The 17,274-nt window shown below is 45.6% G+C and overlaps 1 protein-coding gene across 14 annotated transcripts in view; it reads left to right on the top strand.

Moving 5' to 3' along the window:
* The window catches only part of nfasc (neurofascin), a 185,420-nt gene that overhangs the window by 58,473 nt on the left and 109,673 nt on the right, over positions 1–17,274 (top strand). For all 14 annotated transcript variants that reach the window (XM_033042827.1, XM_033042834.1, XM_033042832.1 and 11 more), the window contains one exon: positions 14,930–15,048. The gene's annotated coding sequence lies outside the window, so the exon portion shown is untranslated. The remainder of the gene's footprint in view (positions 1–14,929; positions 15,049–17,274) is intronic.

Genomic DNA, 17,274 nt, shown 5'->3' with positions numbered 1-17,274 from the left:
TTAGAAGATTGAGGGGGGATCTTATAGAAACTTACAAAATTCTTAAGGAGTTGGACAGGCTAGATGCAGGAAGATTGTTCCCGATGATGGGGAAGTCCAGAACAAGAGGTCACTGTTTAAGGATAAGGGGGAAATCTTTTAGGACCGAGATGAGAAAATCATTTTTTACACAGAGAGTGGTGAATATGTGGAATTCTCTGCCACAGAAGGTAGTTGAGGCCAGTTCATTAGCTATATTTAAGAGGGAGTTAGATTGTTGCTAAAGGGATCAGGGGGTATGGAGAGAAGGCAGGTACAGGATACTGAGTTGGATGATCAGCCATGATCATATTGAATGGCGGTGCAGGCTCGAAGGGCCAAATGGCCTACTCCTGCACCTATTTTCTATGTTTCTATTCTAACCTTGTCCCACCCCCTCCCCTGACATCAGTCTGAAGAAGGGTCTCGACCTGAAACGTTGTCTATTCCTCTCCAGAGATGCTGCGTCACCCGCTGAGTTGCTCCAGCATTTTGTGTCCACCTAGCAAAGCCCCATCACTTGGATATTGATCGGGCTGGGAGCAGGTTGTGAATAGGTCATCGATTGACACAAGACTGAGATTTGCACAGTGCAATGATTCTGGTGAGATTCAGTTTTGAATGAGCTGCTATTGATTGGCTCAGTTCCATATTCAATGCGATATTGATGGAAACAGCTACCAGCAGATTACTGATTTTAGTTTAGTTTAGAGATACAGCGCGGAAACAGGCCCTTCGGCCCACCGAGTCCATGCCGACAAGCAATCCCCACACACCAATGCTATCCGACACACATGAGGAACAGTCTAGAATTTTACCAAGCCCATTAGCCTACAGACCAGTATGTCTTTGGAGTGTGGGAGGAACCCGGAGCTCCTGGAAAAATCCCACGCAGGTCACGAAGAGAACGTGCAAACTCCGTACAGACAGCACCCTTAGCCACTGTGCCGCCCCTATTGAGTAATTATGTGCCATTATTTGGTGTTTAGACCCTTAATCGAACATTTTGCTCCTGATGAATGATGACGATTGAAACAGAAGGCTGTGGAGGCCAAGGCAATGGATATTACTAAGACAGAAATTGATAGGTGCTTGATTAGTACGGGTATCAGGGGTTATGGGGGAGAAGGCAGGCGAATGGGGTTAGGAGGGAGAGATAGATCAGTCATGATTGAATGGCGGAGTAGACTTGATGGGCCGAATGGCCTAATTCTGCTCCTATCACATGAACATGAGCATATGAAGATTTCCATTCAAACTATGAAATTCGGGATTTTCCCTCTCACACACCTTGTCCTTCACCCATCACTGAACGCTTTGCTGACTCTCTCGCTCACTTGCTTGATTCTCCTCCTGATATCTTTAATCACCCTCGCCTCCTTTATAGAATCGGAGAGGCCTGTTACGTCACTTTGTGGCTTCAGCATTCTACACGTCTCCGATAATAGAATACTTTCACCTGACTCTGAATGTTTTTAATCAATCATGCAAGCTCAGCAATTCACCAACATGTTAAAAAAAAAACCTTCAATCTTCACGGTGCATTTTGTCCAGCAATAATTTTAAATTTTGAATGTGGATCAAAATATAAGTGTTCTTCTTAATATTCTCAGTTTCAGTTTAGTTTATTGTCACGTGTACCGAGGTATAATGAAAAGCTTTTGTTGCGTCCTATCCAGTCAGCGGAAAGACGATACCTAAGTTCATAAATTAGGCCGTTCATGAAAGTGCGTGAGAGGGAAAATCCCGAATTTCATTGCTTGAATGGAAATCTCCATCTAGGTTCGTGTTCATTAGTTATAGGAGCGGAATTAGGCCGTTCGGCCCATCAAGTCTACTCCGCAATTCAATCATGGCTGATCTATCTCTCCCACTCAACCTTCTTTCCTGCCCTCTCCCTGTAACCCCTGACACCCGTACTAATCAAAAACCTATCTATATCTCTGCCTTAAAAATATCCATTGACTTGGCCTCCACAGCCTTCTATGGCATAGAATTCCACAGATACACCACCCACTGTCTAAAGAAATTCCTCCCCATCTCCATCTTAAATGAATGTCCTTTCATTCTGAGGCTATGACCTGTGGTCCTAGACTCTCCCACTAGTGGAAACCTCCTCTCCACATCCCCTCTATCACTGTGTGTCAGAAGACTATCTAGAATGTCAAGAGTGTACGTTGAAAGTAGTTGAACATAGAAACAGATGATCCATGATCGGCACGGGCTGGATGGGCCGAAGGGCCTGTTACAATACTATATCGCTACACGAAGCTTAATCTGAGAACATGACTTTCTCTCCTGTTTCTGCCTGAACCCCACCATCTGTGAACAACTAACTTACATTCGCCATTCCAATCATGGATCGCTGACTGATTGGAATGGAACCTTGGGGGACTGATAGGCTTTTCATCAATGCCAAATGTATTGATTAGCTGTTAGCTGGTAGAGAGGTTCAGATGCATCCATTCGGAATAATTAATACTTAAAACTGAATTGAGGTTTAAATCAAATGTGGATATTCTTTTAAACAGCGGTGGCAAATTCAAATGGTTTATGTCAAGAGCCGGGAGTGTTTAGTCCAGTTCAGTTCAGTATATTGTCACGTGTACCAAGTCACAGCGAAAAGCTTTCTCGTTGCGTGCTAACCAGTCGGCAGAAAGATGATACGTGATTACCTTCATGCGACAAATGCATGACGAAGGGAATAACGTTTAGTGCAAGATAAAGTCCAGTAAAGTCCGATCAAAGACAGCCTGAAGGGGCTGTCCCACTTAGGCTACTTTTTCGGCGACTCTCACAGTCGTAGTAGGTCACCGAAAAAGCGGCGACTGGACCCCCCCCTACGACAATGTCGACAACAAGCTACAATAACCTACCACCCAGTCGATGTCGAGCTACGGCAACCGGCAACCCATTGGGATGTCCACCTATGACCACACCTACAACAACCTACGACCACACAGGCGACGACCTGCGACAACAAAGTCAACCTATGTCCACCCGCGACAAGCTACGACAAGCAACAACCCTGTCGACGGCAATTGAAGACAATTCAGTCGCCGGTACCGGTCGTCGGTTGACGTAGGTAGTCGCCAATGGAATTCACCAACGTCAACACGCGGCGACAACCAAACGTTCTCCCTGTGACCACGTGGGTTTTCTCCGGGTACTCCGGTTTCATCCCAAATCTCAAAGACGTGCAGGCTTGCAGGTAAATTGTCTTCTGTAAAATTGGCCCTAGCTTCTAGGATAGAACGAGTGTACGGGTGATAGACTCAAAATGCTGGAGTAAATCAGCGGGTCAGGCAGCATCTCTTGAGAAATGGCTTCTGTAAATCCCCCTTAGTGTGTAGGATACAAAAGTGGGGTAGTATAGAACTGGTGTACTGGTGATCAATAATCAGTGTGGATTCAGTGTGCCAAAGTGCCTGTTTCCTTGCTGTATCTCTAAACTAAATTCAATTAAACTAAATTTTAGTTGTTTTATTTTGCGGTATTGTTGATAGATGTTGTCGAAAGGTCGTAGTTTAGTTTAGTTTAGAGATATAGCACGGAAATAGGCCCTTTCAGCCCACGAGTCCGCGCCGACCAACAATCACCGCACACTCACACTATCCTACACGCACTAGGGACAATTTACAATTTTACCGGCGCCAATCAGCCGACAAACCTGTACGTCTTTGAAGTGTGGGAGGAAACCGGAGCACCTGGAGGAAACCCACGCAGGTCATGAGGAGAACGTACAAACTCCATACAGACAGCGCCCGTAGCCAGGATCGAACCCGGGTCTCTGGCGCTGTAAGGCAGCAACTCTACCGCTGCGCCACCGTGCCGCCCGGCTTCATGCGAGGAGCGTGCGGTGATTGCAACAGGGTTAATAATCCTGATAAAACCAAAGGGTGTTTATGGACTAATTGAGTTCTCAAACAATAATACTGATAACAATTAGTGTCAGTCCCTCTGTGTCTGAAATGGTTATGGACAACTTCCTTCTCTTTGTCATTTTTAATGACCTGGTCGACATAATGATGAAAGAGTCAGGGGGAAGTCTTTTGGAGTCGGGAAGGACATGATTAATGGCGGGAGTGCGACTCTCAGCAACTCTCCCCTGTCCCAGGGGCATCATGTGCTACACGGATCAGCAAAATACAGCGCCGCTGTTAATTATTGCATGAAAACGTTGCTGAATGAGAGAGGGGAAGCACCATTAATGCCTGAAGATAGACACAAAAAGCCGGAGCAACTCGGCGATCTCGCAGCGATCGATTTTCTCCGGAGAAAAGGAACAGGTGACGTTTCGGGTCGAGACCCTTCTTCAGACTGGGAGTCAGGGGGGAGAGAGGGAGACGAGAGATGTTGACGTTGGTGTAGAGAGACGTGGAGAACAAATGAACGAAAGATATGCAAAAGAAGTAACAATGATAATGGAAACGGGCCATGGTTAGCTGCGGGCTGGGTGAAAACAAGTGGCAGACAACGAGGCTCAACAAGACGAGTTTGAAGCTGGTATGACTTGGGTGGGGGAGGGAGGGGATGCAAGGGTTACTTGGAATTAGAGAAATCAATGTTGATACCGCTGGTGTGTAAGCTGCCCGAGGGAAATATGAGGTGCTGTTCCTCCAATTTGCGTTTGGCCTCACTCTGACAATGGACAATGCCTGGACAAGTCGTGGTCCAGATAAGAAGGGGAGAGAGCGAGGGGTGGGGAGGGGGGGGGGAGTAAAAGGTGGCAAGGCGTGCTGATTGAATGAATGAATGAATGAATGAATGAATGAATGAATCTCTTTATTGTCATTGCACATGGTACAACGAAATTTAAAAGTCAATCCCACGGTGCGATTCACAAGAGCAATTTTAAATATATAAGAAAAGGTAAAAATATATACATATAAAAAAAATTACAGATAAATAACAATAGCAGCTGAATGTGAGTGTTATTTCTTATTTTGCATTGTTAAATTCACGTATGGCTATGGGGTATTGCCGAGGCTTAATCATTAATCTGTCAAGCAGCTCGTTTCACAGGACATTCAGGGAGAGGGGCGGAAGCCGCAGCAGAGACAGGAATAGGCTTTCTCCAGGGACCGCCACTATCAGATTTGCATAACCAATCCTGCAGGATGCAAGCAGGGATTTGAGCCTCTTACAACGTATTATTGTTGTCTTTTGATGGATGAATGATAATTCGACAGTCTCAGAATTTCTCACAGTCTCCGTCGCCCAAGACGAGAGGCGCGGTGGTGGCACAATGGGTAGAGGCACGAGTCAAGAATGTTTTATTGTCAGAGGTCCCAGATAGAACAATGAAACTCCTACCTGCAGCAGCACAACATAGTATGTAAACATAGTACTCTGTTAACAATATACCAAGCAAGAAAAAAAGTCCAGTGTGTGTGTGTATATATATATATATATACACATACTCAGACAGACACGCACACATATATATGCGCGAGACCAAGTGCAGGCTCAGCGATCGTTTAGCTGAACACCTCCGCTCAGTCCGTCTTAACCTAACTGATCTCCCGGTGCCCAGCACTTCAACTCCTCCTCCCATTCCCAATCTGATCTTTCGGTCCTGGGCCTCCTCCATTGTCAGAGTGAGGCCCAGCGCAAATTGGAGGAACAGCACCTCATATTTCGCTTGGGTAGTTTACACCCCCAGTGGTATGAACATTGACTTCTCCAACTTCAGATAGTCCTTGCTTTCCATCTCTCTCCATCCCCCCCCCCTTCCCAGTTCTCCCTCCAGTCTTACTGTCTCCGACTACATTCTGTCTTTGTCCCGCCCCCTTCCCTGACATCAGTCTGAAGAAGGGTCTCGACCCGAAACGTCACCCATTCCTTCTCTCCAGAGACGCTGCCTCACCCGCTGAGTTATCCCCCCTCATTGAGTTACTCCAGCATTTTGTGTCTTCCTTCGATTTAAACCAGCATCTGCAGTTCTTTCCTGCATTTGAACCATTGAAACGGGAGCCCCCCGGAAGAAACACACCCGGTCACAGGAAGAAAGTGCAAACTCCACACAGACAGCACCCGAGGTCAGAACAAAGCCAGGTCTCTGTGACACTGTGAGGCAGCAACTCTACCCGCTTACTCGCCACATTTTGAAATCTAATTTATGGAACGAGCTGCCAGAGCGGGTATTTGAGGCAGGGACCATCGCAACATGTAAGAAACATTGAGACAGATATATGGATAGGACAAGTTTGGAGGGATATGGGTCAAACGCAGGCAGGTAGGGCTAGTGTAGCTGGGACATTGTTGGCCGGTGTGGGCAAGATGGGCCGAAGGGCCTGTTTCCATGCTGTAAGACTCTGTAACTAATTGAAAAAGGGGTAATGGTGCAGAGTAGAAGCAAAATAAAGCTGGCTTGTGTTGAACCAAAATGAAAGCTGTATTTTATTTCCCAAATCCCTATCCAAACAAATGTCAAAGACAGGCATTTTGTTTGGTCACTGGGCATCCAAACAATGAGAACATGTTGTTCTGGTTCGGACTCCGAACAAAGGGCCATTGTCAGACGGAGCGCTCATCGGAATGTCACTTGGCACCATTGTTGTCCAAGTTGTGTTCAAAGCTTTCTAGTGGGCGTCTTTTGCTGGCATGAGTGTGCCGTCAACACTACATCCATGTTGCATGCCAGAGAGGAAATAGTGGGTTAAGCCACGGTAGGTTTGCCAGGTCCAGCTGAAGGTGGTCAGCATCGAAAATTATTTATTTAATTATGATCACGATACAAAGCAAAACCGTGATGACACACCCACCACCATAGTATAAAATCACCAAATTATTCAGACTCTAAAGGGCCTGTCACACTTGGGTGTCATTTGCACGTCATGCAGGTGGCGCGAGAAGATTTTGTGACTCCCAAAATCCTGGCGCGCTGCCCGTGACCACGTGCCACTGCCAACGCCACCGCGTCTCACCACGCACCATGTGCGCGTAATATACACCATGCGCACGTCACGTACGCATCACGACGTATGCGTGACGCGTAAATGATGTCACGTCGTGCATCGTGACGCGTAGATTATGTCGCGTAAATGACACGCAAATAACGCCCAAGTGGAACAGGCCCTTAAATCTCCAAACAACTAAGTTACAATCCTTACAAATATACTATTCGCTAACACCACCCGGGCGCGGACGTAACCACGGAAAAGGGGCGAGCATCTGGCTCGGGCAAAGCCCTCCTCCGCCTGGCGCCGTGACACGCGGATGGCCAGCTTGGCCAGGCCTAGGAGCAACCCAACTAGGACATCTTCGGCCCTGCCCACTCCCTAGATCCCGTCACCAGTCCTTCGGTCGCTGACAGCTCCCCCTACGGGCCCCAGGTGGAGTGGCGGTGCGCCTTGCCCTCCGGACCTTGGTTACAAGGGATGCTCTCTCTGCTGGTCCCTCTACCCTCAGCAGGAGCGATGCTGCTCTGGGGCTCGGCGTCCTGGAAGGTAGTCTTGTTTAGAATGGAGATGAGGAAATACTTTTTCACGCAGAGAGTTGTGAATCTGTGGAATTCTCTGCCTCAGAGGCCGGTTCTCTGGATGCTTTCAAGAGAGAGTTAGATAGAGCTCTAAAAGATAGCGGAGTCAAGGGATATGGGGAGAAGGCAGGAACGTACGTACTGATTGTGGATGATCAGCCACGTCACAGTGAATAGCGGTGCTGGCTCAAAGGGCCGAATGGCATTCTCCTGCACCTAGACAATAGTCTATTGTCTATTGTATCTCAGTACACGTGACAATAAACTAAATTAAATCTAAACTAAAACTAAAAGGAAACTAAGCTAATTAACTACTCAACAGTTAGTGTGTTTTCCCATCCACCCATGGCCAACTGGAAAGAAAAAGACCATAGATGACTCTTAGCTATTGGGCCGGGACCCTTCTTCAAACAACTCTGAAGATTGTAGCCAGAGGTAGGATTCCGATCTTGAACATCACCTATCCATGTTCTCCTGAGATGCTGCCTGACACTTTGAGTAAAGGGCCTGTCCCACTTTCCCGAGCTGCTCACGAATTCTCCCGAGTTTTCCCCTTGATTCAAACTCGGAGAATGTTCGTAACAGGTCCGTAGGAGCCTGTAGATATATCGTAGCGGCTCGTTATGTCAGCCATAGGTACTCGGGGCATCAGGTAAGTCGGGACGTTTTTACCAGCCCAATAAAAAATGTCCATGAATAAAAAGATAGTCGGGAGGAGAAAAATTGCAACATTTAATGCCCCGAGTACCTATGGCTGACATAACGAGCCGCCACGATATATCTACAGACTCCTACGGACCCTGTTATGAACATTCTCCGAGTTTGAATCAAGGGGAACACTCGGGAGAATTTGTGAACAGCTCGGGAATGTGGGACAGGGGCTTTACTCCTGCAAGCCGTGTCTTCTTTTGTAAACCAGCATCTGCAGTTCCTTGCTTCTGCAGAACAGGAGGATGATTTGTACGGGTGTCGGGGATTATCGGGAGAAGGCTGGTTGAATGTCGGAGTAGACTTGATGGGCCGAATGGCCCAATTCTGCTGCTGTAACATGAACCTAGGAGGAAGCTGGTGAAGTCAGGTGTAAATGATGAGTTTGTACGTTGTTTTGCCTGAGGCCGCGTGGTCGGGCGAGGACTCGGTGGGCCGAAGGGCCTGTTTCAACTCTATCTCTAAACTAAAATAAAATAAAATAAACTAATCTAAAGGTCTGCACTGTTGCAGCAACATAACACTTAACTATAGATTTACTTACGAATCAAGGGTTACCCAATATTTATTCAGCAGCATGTGGGCTATCACCCTTTAACTCCAGGATAAGGGCTATCTGCATAGTCGCTGCCTCTGGTGTAAGGGTTACCCACAGTTTATTCTGTAGGGTAAGCATTATTCAGAATTTATTTGGGAATGAAATGAATGAACCAAATGCCGTGAAACAGCCGAGATATCTCTTTAGTCCCACTGCTGGAAGGGAGCCTCGCAAAGTGTTTGCGTGGGACGCAGCCCAGCTACACATAAACTGGCTATTGTTTGGTTGGGATTCCAGGAACTATGGGCGGCGCAGCTGGCTGGGTTGCTGCCTCACAGCGCCAGAGCACGAGGTTCGACCCTGAGCCACGGTTGCTGCCTGTGTGGAGTTTGCACGTTCTCACCGCGACCGCGCAGGTTTCCTGCCGCTGCTCCGGTTTCCTCCCACATCCCAAAGACGTGCGGGTTTGTAGGTTAATTGGCCTCTGTGAAATCGGCCCTCATGTTTAGGGAGCAGATGAGAAAGTGGGATAACATCGGTATAAACAAGGGACTGCAGCAGGTGCAGGTTTACGCAAATTGGTGGAGTAACTCAACGGGTCAGGCAGCATCTCCAGAGAACATGGATAGGTGACGTGTCAGGTTCGGACCCTTCTTCAATCAGTTAATGCTGTTTTATTGTCACACGGACCAAGCTACAGTGGAATTATTTGTTTTTTCTCAGAACACACAAAGTGCAGGACTAGTGCGAACAGTGATCGATGGTTGGCAATGATTCGATGGGCTAAGGAGCCTGGTTCAGTACTGTGTCTCTAAACTAAACAATGGCCTCATGAGTTTGTGAGCCTGTGAAGGAATGTTTTATAAGGAGAGGAAATTTATAAGTTCATGTTATAGGAGTAGAATTAGGCCATTCGGCCCATCGAGTCCACTCCACCATTCAATCATAGCTGATCTCTGCCTCCTAATCCCATTCTCCTGCCTTCTCCCCATAACCCCTGAAACCCGTACTAATCACAAATCTGTCTATCTCTGCCTTAAAAATATCCATTGGCCTCCACGGCTTTCTGAGGCAATGAATTCCACAGATTCACCACCCTCTGACTAAAGAAATTCTTCCTCATCTCCTTCCTAAAGGAACGTCATTTAATTCTGAGGCTACGACCTCTGGTCCGAGACTCTCCCACAATTAAGTCCACAGATTCACCACCCTCTGAAATTGATGTTGACAATTTGTGCTTTGGGTCTCAATATTTAAGTAACGCATCTTAGATCCAGACGCATCTTGTTGCATCCTGCACGACCTGTTGCTAGAGCATTATCCGCACACGATGGCTCTTAGAAGTTATCAAAAAGCTCATATATCGTGCTACGAAGCTATGAATTCAGTGAAGAGTCGAAGATAGTTTTTTTAAAGTGAAAAAACTATCCAGCAGCTGGAATACATTTGGATAATTTTATCCTGGAAGTAGCACAGTTCTTCAATACGTCAACAGAAAATCTTGGCTCCGATCTTCTTTCCCCCCCTCTGGCCTCCTAAGTGGATGTATCACGATGCACTCTCATCAAAAATAAGTCTCTGTAATCTCCTGGTTTAAAAAAAACTATTTATTTGAGAAAAATGTAAGTAAATGGGTGAGACTGAAATGAGCTGAAACATTTAGTTTTTAGTTTTAGAGATACAGCGCGGAAACAGGCCCTTGGGCCCACCGAGGGCATGCTGACCCAGCGATCCCCATACACCACCACTACCCTACACACACTGGGGACAATTTACAATTATACCAAGCCAATTAACCTACAAACCTGTGCGTCTTTGGAGTGTGGGAGGAAACCGGAGATTCTGGAGAAAATCCACGCTGGTCACGGGGAGAACGTACAAACTTCGTACAGACAGCGCCCGTAGTCAGGATGGAACCCGGGTCCCTGGCGCGGCGAGGCAGCAACTCTACCTCCGTGCCGTTGTGCCTTGCAGGTTAACAAGGTACAGATATGATACTGAGGGACCTGTAGGCCTGTTTTTTTTTTTGTTCCAACTGGTCTTTCACTGAAGATAGACACAAAAAGCTGGAGTAACTCAGCGAGTCAGGCAGCATCTCCAGAGAACACGGATAGGTGACGTTTCAGGTTCGGACCCTTCGTCAATCAGTTAATGCTGTTTTATTGTCACACGGACCAAGCTACAGTGGAGTTATTTGTTTTTGCTCACAACGCACAAAGTGTAGGACTAGTGCGAACAGTGATCGATGGTTGGCAATGATTCGATGGGCTAAGGAGCCTGGTTCAGTACTGTGTCTCTAAACTAAACAGTGGCCTCATGAGTTTGTGAGCCTGTGAAGGAATGTTTTATAAGGAGAGGAAATTTATAAGTTCATGTTATAGGAGTAGAATTAGGCCATTCGGCCCATCGAGTCCACTCCGCCATTCAATCATGGCTGATCTCTGCCTCCTAATCCCATTCTCCTGCCTTCTCCCCATAACCCCTGAAACCCGTACTAATCACAAATCTGTCTATCTCTGCCTTAAAAATATCCATTGGCCTCCACGGCTTTCTGAGGCAATGAATTCCACAGATTCACCACCCTCTGACTAAAGAAATTCTTCCTCATCTCCTTCCTAAAGGAACGTCATTTAATTCTGAGGCTACGACCTCTGGTCCGAGACTCTCCCACAATTAAGTCCACAGATTCACCACCCTCTGAAATTGATGTTGACAATTTGTGCTTTGGGTCTCAATATTTAAGTAACGCATCTTAGATCAAGACGCATCTTGTTGCATCCTGCACGACCTGTTGCTAGAGCATTATCCGCACACGATGGCTCTTAGAAGTTATCAAAAAGCTCATATATCGTGCTACGAGGCTATGAATTCAGTGAAGAGTCGAAGATAGTTTTTTTAAAGTGAAAAAACTATCCAGCAGCTGGAATACATTTGGATAATTTTATCCTGGAAGTAGCACAGTTCTTCAATACGTCAACAGAAAATCTTGGCTCCGATCTTCTTTCCCCCCTCTGGCCTCCTAAGTGGATGTATCACGATGCACTCTCATCAAAAATAAGTCTCTGTAATCTCCTGGTTTAAAAAAAACTATTTATTTGAGAAAAATGTAAGTAAATGGGTGAGACTGAAATGAGCTGAAACATTTAGTTTTTAGTTTTAGAGATACAGCGCGGAAACAGGCCCTTGGGCCCACCGAGGGCATGCTGACCCAGCGATCCCCATACACTACCACTACCCTACACACACTGGGGACAATTTACAATTATACCAAGCCAATTAACCTACAAACCTGTGCGTCTTTGGAGTGTGGGAGGAAACCGGAGATTCTGGAGAAAATCCACGCTGGTCACGGGGAGAAGGTACAAACTTCGTACAGACAGCGCCCGTAGTCAGGATGGAACCCGGGTCCCTGGCGCGGCGAGGCAGCAACTCTACCTCCGTGCCGTTGTGCCTTGCAGGTTAACAAGGTACAGATATGATACTGAGGGACCTGTAGGCCTGTTTTTTTTTTGTTCCAACTGGTCTTTCACTGAAGATAGACACAAAAAGCTGGAGTAACTCAGCGAGTCAGGCAGCATTTCTGGAGAAAAGGCAGAGGTGGCGTTTCGGGTCGAGACACCTTCTTCAGACTGCGAGTCAATGGAAAGGGAGTCTCTCACTGATTTATTTCTGCAAGGGTTTCAGGTTGGTTGCAGGTGGTGTAAAGTAAACTTTTAAATGTTGAGCCAAAATCATCGTAATATGTGGCGGTACTATCTCTCAACAAGGCTTATGACTTGCCGGCCAGAATCGCAAGTCAAACTCTACAGTTACGCTCTTAGCACATAGTCACTGGAACCAGGGGCGGCTTGTCAGAAATTACAGAATGAACAAGACAAAATATGCAAGTGGGCAGAACAATGACAGCTACAATTTAATACAGAAAAATGCACAGTCCTGCAGATTGGGAGAAATCAAATTGGCGGTGCATGCACTCTGTGGGTTGCTTGTGCAGGAAGATGATGATCCATGATCGGACTTTGCTGGCTTTACCTTGTGCAGAACGCTGTTCCCATCAGTCTGAAGAAGGGTCTCGACCCGAAACGTCACCCATTCCTTCTCTCCAGAGACGCTGCCTCACCCGCTGAGTTATCCCCCCTCATTGTGGGGGAATAACACATTTTCCCCTGTGAGGGAAGGCACAAAGTCCAGTCCCCATCCCCTTGTCCACCCATAGTCGGGCCTATTGAGGTCTCCGCAGTCGCCGCTACGGGGCCCGATGTTTCAGGCCCTTGTTGCCGGGTGATGGTGCTCCAGCGTCGGGTGAACCCTCTCAGCGGCTTGGGACACCTGGAACGGCCACTTCCTTAGACCGCAGCTTCCAAAGCCGACAGGCCGCGCTGGACGGAGCTCCACCACTGGCGATCTCAGCGAAAGATCCCAGACTCCCGATGTTAAAGTCAGCGCCGCCGCCCGCGGCTGGCCGCTGCACAGTCCCGCAGCTCCGCGATGTTCAATCGGCGGTCTCAGCATTCCGGAGCTCCAGCGCAGCGACCCGGGCAAGGCATCGCCCGTTCCGCTCCGCGTATAGCGCTCCAGCGCTGCGCCGCCGCCGAAGCCGAGGTTCTGGCCGGTCCCGTCAGGAAACGCCGCTCCAGACCCCGATGATAGGCCGCGAGGACGGGTTGAGATGCTGCTGGTACTGCGAAATACAGTTTCCCCCTTCCCCCACCCCCTCCCCCCCACACATAAAAAGAATAGACCTCCAAACAACACGTTTTAACGTACTATAAATAAAAAAAAGAAGTGACAGGACGGACAGCTGCAGGCAGGGCAGCCATACCCAACTGGACGGCTAAACAGCGAAGTCCTAGCCTGCTAAAAAGTCGGTCAAAATGATTTCAAACAGAAATAACTGGTTCTGATCTGGACAGAAAGGAGAAGAAAGTTGGTTAAAGTTGGAAAATTTGTCTAAGAAGGAACTGCAGATGCTGGAAAATCGAAGGTACACAAAAATGCTGGAGAAACCCAACGGGTGCAGCAGCATCTATGGAGCGAAGGAAATAGGCAAAGTTTCGGGCCGAAACGTTGTTGGCTGGGGAAGAGGCGATAACAAAGCGATACGGGGGATGCAAGCAGTGGAACTGTGGTGGCGAATCTGTGGAATTCATTGCCACAGACGGCTGTGGAGGCCAAGTCGGTGGATGTTTTTTAAAAGGTGGAGAAAGACAGATTCTTGATTAGTACTACGGGTGCCGGGGGTTATGGGGAGAAGTCTGGAGTAGAATGATGGAGTCGAGTGAAGGGCTAAATGGCCTTATTCTGCTCCTAGAACTTACGAATTTATAAACTAGCAGGACGTCTAGGATTGGGCGGGAAGGGAGGGCGGGCGAGGTTTGCAGGGGTAACTTGAAATTAGAGAATTTTTTTTTTTCTGAGGAGCAAGAGGATGCAGAAGTTGCAACTCTGTTCTGATCCAAATCATGTGTTAAGTTTTGTAGGATCTGCGTTGTAGACTGGTGCCAATTCATATTAGCTTCCCCCTCAAGTATGTAGCTGAAGCAAGTCACCAGATGGTGTTAGGTCTCCTCTTGTTTTTCGGCAATTTGGTTTCAAACTAATTTGATGGAAGGCGAGACATTTTTGTAAGCTACTTCTCATCCCATTAATCGATCTTTTTGCTTGCAGCATCAATATTTTTTTTTAAACCTACTAGCATTTTATTAAAGAAAGAACTGCAGATGCTGGAAAAATCGAAAAGGTAGACAAAAATGCTGGAGAAACTCAGCGGGTGAGGCAGCCTCTATGGAGCGAAGGAATAGGTGACGTTTCGGGTCAAGATGTCACCTAAAGGGAAGGGATTCCATGCCAGTGGGCCACATGAGTGGCAAGGGCGGGGGGATAAATTTGTGTAATTTGTGTAAACAGTTTTGAATGTACGTATAACCTCCGAGAATGTCGGATGGAGTCTTGTAAGGATCATGTATTGGACATATTTATTTCTCGAATAAAGTATATTTTGAAATATTTAAAAAATATGGGGCATGTTGGTTGGCATGGGCAAGATTGGCTGAAGGGCCTGTTTTCATCCTGTGTGACTATCTCTCTCACTCTCTCTCTCTATCTAAGAGGGTGGAATATTTGTCGTGCTGCCATTTCTTATAGAAGTTCACAGTTAATATTCGGTTTCCTGTCTCACACAGACGTATCCCCCAGGCTCTCTGGCAAGGCTCAGCTTTATAAAGCAACAAGGCAAGAGACTGCAAGCTGCATGATATACTGCATGGAACACTGCTCAACATAAACCAGCTCCACGGGAAGTGTAAGTCGCACTTTTAATTATTTAGTGAGAAGCTTAAATGCATTGTGTTGGGGACTGTTGTGTTAAACAGACTTGGATACATACTAATTGGTCTTGGAATCTTAAGTAATCAGATTCACAATGATAGGTAGACAAAAAATGCTGGAGAAACTCAGCGGGTGAGGCAGCATCTATGGAGAGAAGGAATAGGTGGCATTTTGGGTCGAGACCCTTAAAAATAAGGGAAGGGATTCCATGCCAGTGAAGAAGGGTCTCGACCCGAAACGTCACCTATTCCTTCTCTCCATAGATGCTGCCTCACCCGCTGAGTTTCTCCGGCATTTTTTGTCTACCGTTGATTTTTCCAGCATCTGCAGTTCTTTCTGAAAAATTCACAATGGTGAACTGCACAGTGGCGCAGAGGTAGAGCTACTGCCTCACAGCGACAGAGACCCGGGTTCGATCCTGACAATGGGTGCCGTCTGTACGGAGTTTGCACGTTCTCCCCGTGACCTGCATGGGTTCTCTCCGAGATTTTTGCTTTCCTCCCGCACTCCAAAGCCATACAAGCGTGTAGATTAATTGGCTTGTAATAAATGTAAATTGTCCCCAGTGTGTGTAGGATAGTGTTTTTTATTTATTTATTTATTTATTCATTTTTTTTATTAGAAGTACGGTAAATTACAATAACACACAACACATATATCTTAATACATTTTTTGTACCGCTTCATTTTTTTTTTTTTTAAAGCTTTAAGAAAAAGATAGAAGTAAGGAAAGTAAAGAAGGTGCGCAAGAGTTGTGAAGTGCAAGAGAGTGTTGGGAAAAGAAAGCCCCTTAGAAAAGAAGTTAGAGAAGGAAGTAAAGTAAGAAAGTAGACCCTAGAAAAGAAAGAAAAAGAAAGTAAGGACAATCGCTCTATTATAACATTAAACTCCGCAGAAAGACTACCAACCAAGTCTGTTTTTGTTGTTTTATCTCCCAATGCCAGGTCCTGATACCATTTATTTATTTATTTATTTTTAAAATTACTATTGCACCTCATGCTTGTAATAGGTCCATAAACGTAGACCACGTCTTTTGGAATTGGTTTGCTTTATCTGCTAAGAGGAATCTCATCTCTTCCAGATGTAATGTTTCAAACATATTTGATGTCCACATTTTTATTGTTGGTGTGGGCGCATTTTTCCAGAATTTAAGTATGAGCTTTTTTCCCATTATTAGCCCGTAATTGAGTAAATTCTTCTGATACACGTTTAATTCAGGGATACCTTCCGATATCCCAAAAATGATCCATTCTGGTTTTGGTACCAGTTTTATTTTAATTAATTTTGAAAAAATATCAAATATTCCATGCCAGAATTTTTGGATTTTTGTACAAAAAACAAAAGAGTGCGCTATGGTAGCTTCTTGACACAGACATTTATCACAGATTGGTGAAACATTAGGAAAGATTTTATTTAATTTAGTTTTTGAATAGTATAGTCTATGTAATGTTTTGAATTGGATAAGCGTATGTCGTACATTGATCGAGCATTTATGCACCTGTAGTAAATGTTTATCCCAGCTCTCTTTTGAAATTTTTATAGCTAATTCTTGTTCCCAGTCTCTTCTAATTCCATCTGTTGTGGGTATTTCTATGTTTAAAATGATATTATATAAGTACGATATTAAGTTAGCTGATTCCGCCTTTGTCTTCATTGCTTCATCCAGTAAGTCGGAAGGCATATTATGATAGTCTTTTGTGTATTTTTTCAAATAATCACAAATTTGAAGATATTTAAAATATTGGTTATTTTTCAAATTATATTTCAGTTGTAGTTGTTGAAATGATAGTAATTTTCCCACTTCATACAGATCTTCGAGTGTTTTGATTCCCATTCTTTCCCATTGTATAAATGATTTGTCTATGATTGATGGTTTAAACGATGGGTTATTGACTATTGGTATTGAGAGAGATAGGTTTCTTAATTTTAGATTCTGTTTTATTTGTTTCCATGTTCTAATTGTGCTATGTATAATTGGGTTTTTATTATAATTTTTATTATTCAGATTTATTGGTGAGAGGATAATCGCTCCTATATTACTCGGGGAGCAGTCCCCTTTTTCCATTACAATCCAGTCCGCCTGCTGGGCAGAATTGTCCAGCAGGTGAATCATATTTTTAATATTTACTGCCCAATTATAATACATAAAGTTAGGGAGCGCTAGACCCCCCCACTCTTTTCGTTTATTAAGGTGTGTTCTT

The sequence above is a fragment of the Amblyraja radiata genome, chromosome 24 (genome assembly GCF_010909765.2).
Source record: "Amblyraja radiata isolate CabotCenter1 chromosome 24, sAmbRad1.1.pri, whole genome shotgun sequence".
NCBI lineage: Eukaryota > Metazoa > Chordata > Chondrichthyes > Rajiformes > Rajidae > Amblyraja > Amblyraja radiata.
This window is presented reverse-complemented; position numbering and strand designations above follow the sequence as displayed.